Below are 6,000 nucleotides of genomic sequence, written 5' to 3'. Positions count from 1 at the left end.
GGGGGTAGGGAACAGCCTACCTTTAGCTCCTATGGTTCCCTCCTCTGAAGCTTCCCTGAAGTTTTGCATGCTAACATCATAGCTTTGCACACTATAATCGGTTGATGGTCCCTCTTGTTGAACCAGTCTCTTTGTGCTGGCAATAGGTCAGTTCAGTTAAACTCATTTCAGGAGGCGGTGTGCACGTTTTCCAGAAGTTAGGCCTATGGTTCAAGGAATCAGTAATAAGTAATCTGATTAAATAAAAGATATTTCAATGGAAACAAAATAAAACACTGGTTAAAGATTGGAACACATTATAAGTCAATTTCTAAATTCAGAGGGTAGCTAGTTGAGATGATTTCCAGATGTCAGGATCAACGTATTTTTATATGGAGTGAAGGCAGGCCGTCAATGGACATCTGATGGATTTTTTTTTTTTTGGTTTGCTGTTTGAATGTCTCTAATTTTTGTTAGTGACCACAAAGTGGCTGTCAGCACCAAGATTGTTCATACATGAGCTGTTGCGGTTGTTTCTCTAAAGTTTATATCAAGTCATTCATATTCAGCTTGGAAGGCTTCAAGAAAAAGGGAAGTTTTAGTTTTCAATGATTTCAAGTCAAAAGGATGGGAGATAATTGGAAATGTTCATTTGAAGAGTTGTATCCAGACATTAGAGGAAACTAGAAGAATTTGGGATCCAGTCTAGTATACAGGTAGAAATCAAAATTTCCTTAATAATTAACAGAATTAGACTCTGATATCCAAAAGTATGTATTACAGTTTCAGTTGAAACGTGATTTTTCTCTCTATAATTACGCACTTCTATCAATAATATTAGCAAGATTAATCTGTTTGCAAATTAACTCCAGTTTCAATAAAGTTAGCTTGCTTATTTATACAAGCACAGCAAAAATAGCAATTGATCAGGGCATCTGGGTGGCTAATCAGTTAAGCATCATCCGACTTCGGCTCAGGTCATGATCTCACTGCTGGTAGGTTTGAGATCCGCGTCAGGCTCTGTGCTGACAGCTCACAGAGCCTGGAGCCTGCTTCAGATTCTGTCTCCCTTTCTCTGCCCTTCCCCCACTAGCACTCTCTCTCTTTCTAAAAATGAATAAATGTTAAAAAAAATAGTAATTGATCATATATGCACTTGAAAAATCTACTTTGCTGAAACTTTTCATAAAGAATCTCAGCCTGAACTTTTAAAAGCATCTTGAGACCAAGAGGCCAAGTCAAACACTTGCTATCAGATTCCACCTGCAGTACTTGGTGTCTGGGTTAATTCCTGTCTTCCTGAGTTCCCTCCAAATATCCTGAGTTTCCTATACCTGCTAGGAAGTGACCTCCTTCACTCATCTGGTAAAGGTGCCAGGATCCCTATAAAAAAGGTATGAGGCCAATATTTCCAAGGAGCAAGGAAATATTGCTTCAGAAAGTCAGTCTTACTTAAAGCAATCTGGTCATGTCTCAGTCAATGCATGTCTCTCTCAAATATGACATTCAAGTCAAAGCCTTGATAATATAACTAATCCTACCAATTGTGTCCTATCACAGAGGGACCAGATTCTTATTGAACATATGAAAATAAATATATTGCCCTGAAAATATAAAAATACTCCCTGGGAGTTTCTGATTCTAGAGGGATTAGATAGGGAGAAAAAGATAAACACTTCAATCCTGCTTATAAAGGTATAATTACCAAATTAGTATAAGTAATTACTTAAGAGGAACAGTTTTATTTGGAAAACATTAAAGATCCAGTAACATTTCAAGCAAAAAATCATAAAAATGTATAATGACCCTCCTCAGTTTGGTCAGTACTGTGTAACTGATTTTTTATTTTTTTTGGAAGTGGTTGTGTGAAGTCATCAGTTTCTTCATTAGAGTTGTATAAATCCTTACACAAGTTGAACGGTATGCTCTTAAAGTTATTAGAGACCTGTATTTTTTAAGTATAATTTATTGTCAGATTGGTTTCCATACAACTCCCAGTGCTCATCCCAACAAGTGCCCTCCTCAATGCTCATCACTCACTTTCCCCTCTCCCCCACCCCCATCAACCCTGTTTGTTCTCAGTCTTTAAGAGTCTCTTATGGTTTGCCTCCTTCCCTCTCTGTAACATTTTCCCCCCTTCCCCACCCCCATGGTCTTCTGTTAAGTTTCTCAAGATCCACATAAGTGAAAACATATGGTATCTGTCTTTCTCTGCCTGACTTACTTCACTTAGCATAATACCCTTCAGTTCTATCCACATTGCTACAAAGGGCCAGATTTCATTCTTTCTTATTGCCAACTAGTATTCCATTGTATATATAAACCACATCTTCTTTATGTATTCATCAGTTGATGGACACTTAGGCTTTTTCCATGATTTGGCTATTGTTGAGAGTGCTGCTATGAACATTGGGGTACATGTGCCCCTACGCATCAGCACTCGTGTATACCTTGGGTAAATTCCTAGCGGTGCTATTGTTGGGTCATAGGGGAGTTCTATTGTTAATTTTTTGAGGAACCTCCACACTGTTTTCCAGAGGGGCTGCACCAGTTTACATTCCCACCAGCAGTGTAGGAGGGTGTCTGTTTCTCCACATCCTTGCCAGCATCTAGAGTCTTCTGATTTGTTCATTTTAGCCACTCTGACTGGTGTGAGGTGGTATCTCAGTGTGGTTTTGATTTGTATTTCCCTGATGAGGAGGGATGCTGAGCATCGTTTCATGTGTCTGTTGGCCATCTGGATGTCTTCTTTGGAAAAGTGTCTACTCATATCTTCTGCCCATTTCTTCCCTGGATTATTTGTTTTTTGGGTGTGGAGTTTGGTGAGTTCCTTATAGATTTTGGATACTAGCCCGTTGTCGGATACGTTATTTGCAACTATCTTTTCCCATTACCGGTTACCTATTACTTTTGTTGATTGTTTCCTTTGCCATGCAGAAGCTTTTTATCTTGCTGAGGTCCTAATAGTTCATGTTTGCTTTTGATTCCTTTGCCTTTGGAGATGTGTCGAGTAAGAAATGGCTGTGGCTGAGGTCAAAGAGGTTATTGCCTGCTTTCTCCTCTAGGGTTTTGATGGTTTCCTGTAGAGACCTGTATATTATAGTACTTCTCAGAATCTTTATCTTGAATCTCTTTCAAAATGAAGCCCTTTTGTAAAAGTATCAAAATAAAAGAATAACTCTGTAAACGACAAAAAGTCTCAACAAATGGCAATGGTCAAAGATCTGATTTGAGTTCATTATAATGCAATAGATAAGGAAATTAGGTTATTTTTGTGATATACAGCACTTCAAGATAATAACTAGAATTATAGTGATAACACAAAGATAATATCAGATTTCCAGGAGTTTCATACAATTTATAGAATATTTATTTTAGTAACTTATATTCACACAAATATAATTTAAGAAGGTTTAGCAACTTAGGGGCGGCTGGTGGCTCAGTTGGTTAAGCATCCGACTTTGGCTCAGGTCATGATCTCACAGTTGGTGAATTTGAGCCCCACATGAGGTTCTGTGCTGACAGCTCAGAGCCTGGAGCCTATTTCAGATTCTGTGTCTCCCTCTCTCTGCCCCTCCCCCACTTGTGCTCTCTCTCTGTCTCAAAAATAAACAAAGAAATACATTTTTAAAAAAAGGTTCAGCAACTCTTATTTGACATTGCTTTCCATGTGATTTCACATACCAAATAAGCCTAATTTATTTAATCTCTCTTTTATGAGAAAAGTAATTTGAATCATTCCAGGGACTTGCTGAAAAATTTCAAAGATAGTTTGTGACCAAAAGACTTCATCTAAAATTTTTCTTAATGTTTATTTTTGAGAGAGAGAGCGAGCGAGGAAGAGAGCATGAGCATGGAGAGAGAGGGACACCCAGAATCCAAAGCAGCCTCCTGAGTGTCCTCACAGAGCCTGATATAGGGCTCGAACCCACGGATCAGTAGATCATGACCTGAGTCAGAGTCAGACGCTTTACTGACTGAGCACCCAGAAGACTTCAGTTTTGAACTTAGTTTTGAGAAGTTTGTCAAAAAATATCAAAAGGTGTGGAAATTTGATAGGATCACAGATCCACTATGAAATGAAGACTTCACAAGTAAATACAGAAAGTTCAACTGTTATAAAAAGTCTTTGCTCTTTTAATATTAGATTGTTTTTTAAAAGTAATCAAATATTTGATAAAGATAGAGCATAGAATGGTTGTTTTCTAGGTAGATTACATTAAGTTAAAGAAAAATCTGTTTATAATTTATTAAAATCAGACTAGTAATCTAAGAAAACTTTGCTCTTTTAACAGCAAAACAAAAAACCCCACAAATTTTAGTTTTGTACCAGCTTACTTTCTAAACTGTAGTTGACATGTAGTGTTAGTTTCAGGTGTACATTAGTTTCGGGTGTACAACACAGCGATCTGACAAGTCTATATGTTGTGCTATGCTCCCCATACGTGTGGCATCCATCTGTCACCACACAGTGCATTACAATGCCACTGACTATATTTTGTATGCTACGCCTTTTATCCCCATGACTTATTTATTTCATAACTGGAAGGGTCTCTCACTCTCCTTTCCCCTTTTAGCCCATTTCCCACCCCCCTCTGGCAACCATCAGTTGGTATGCTGCATTTATGCATCTGTTTCTGCTTTTTGTTTGCTTATTCATGTGTTTTCTTTCTACATTCCACATGTAAATGAAATCATATGGTATTTGTATTTCTCTGATGTATTTCACTTAGTATAACATCTTCTGGGTCCATCCATGTTGTCACACACAGCAAGATTTCATTCTTTTTCATGGCTGAGTAATATACCACACTTTGTTTATTCATTCATCTACCAAGGAACACTTGGGTTTCTTCCATATCTTGACTAGTGTAAATAATGCTCCATTAAATATAGGAGTGCATATATCTTTTCAAATGAGTGGTTTTATTTTCTTTGGGTAAATACTGAATCATATGGTATTTTTATCTTTGATATTTTAAGGAGTCTGCAATACTGGTCCCCATAATGGCTGCACCAATTTGTGTTCCCACAAACAGTGCATCAGAGTTCCTTTTTTTCCATATCCTCACCATTTCTTTCTTTTGATTTTATTCTGACAGGTGTAAAGTGATCTCATTGTGATTTTGATCTGCATTTTACTGATAATTAGACATGTTGAGCATCTTTTCATGTGTCTGTTGGCCATTTGTATGTCTTTTTTGGCAAAAAGGTCTATTCAGGTTCTCTGCCCATTTTTAAATCAGATTTTTTTTAGTGTTGAGTTGTATAAATTCTTTATTTTTTATATTAACCCTTTATTGGTGTGTAACTTGCAAATATCTTCTATTTAGTATGTTGCCTTTTCATTTTGTTGATGGTTTCTTTCACTGTGAAAAAGCTTTTTATTTTTGTGTAACCCCAGTAGTGTTTTTTGTTCTGCTTTTATTTTTTTGCTTTTGTTTCCCTTACCAGAGAAGACACATCTACAAAATTGTTGCCCAGACTGATGTCAAACAGATTAGTGCCTATGTTCATTTCTAGGATTTTATGGTTTCAGGTCTCACAGTTAGGTCTTTACTTCATTTTCAGTTTATTTTTATGTATGATATAGGAAAGCTGTCAGTTTAATTATTTTGCATGTTGCTGTCCTGTTTTCCTGGCACCATTTATTGAACAGTCATTTCCTCATTTTATATTCTTATCTCCTTTGTCATAGATGAATTGACCATATAAATGTGGGTTTATTCCTCGGCTTTCTATTCTGTTTCATTGATCTATGCATCTATTTTTGAGCCAGTACTATACTGTTTGACTACTACAGTGTTCTAGTAGGTCTTGATATCTGGGATTGTGATTTCAACTTTCTTCTTGTCCATATTATTTTGGCTATTTGAGTTTTTTTGTGGCTTCATACAAATTTTAGGATTATTCTAGTTCTGTGAAAAATGCTGTTGGTATTTAATGATCCTTTTAATGTATTGTTGAATGTGGTTTGCTAATATTTTGTTGAGTATTTTTGTGTTTGTGTTCATCAGGGAC

The sequence above is a fragment of the Hyaena hyaena genome, unplaced genomic scaffold (assembly GCF_003009895.1).
Source record: "Hyaena hyaena isolate Hyena2069 unplaced genomic scaffold, ASM300989v1 scaffold_606, whole genome shotgun sequence".
NCBI classification, from domain to species: domain Eukaryota; kingdom Metazoa; phylum Chordata; class Mammalia; order Carnivora; family Hyaenidae; genus Hyaena; species Hyaena hyaena.
This window is presented reverse-complemented; position numbering follows the sequence as displayed.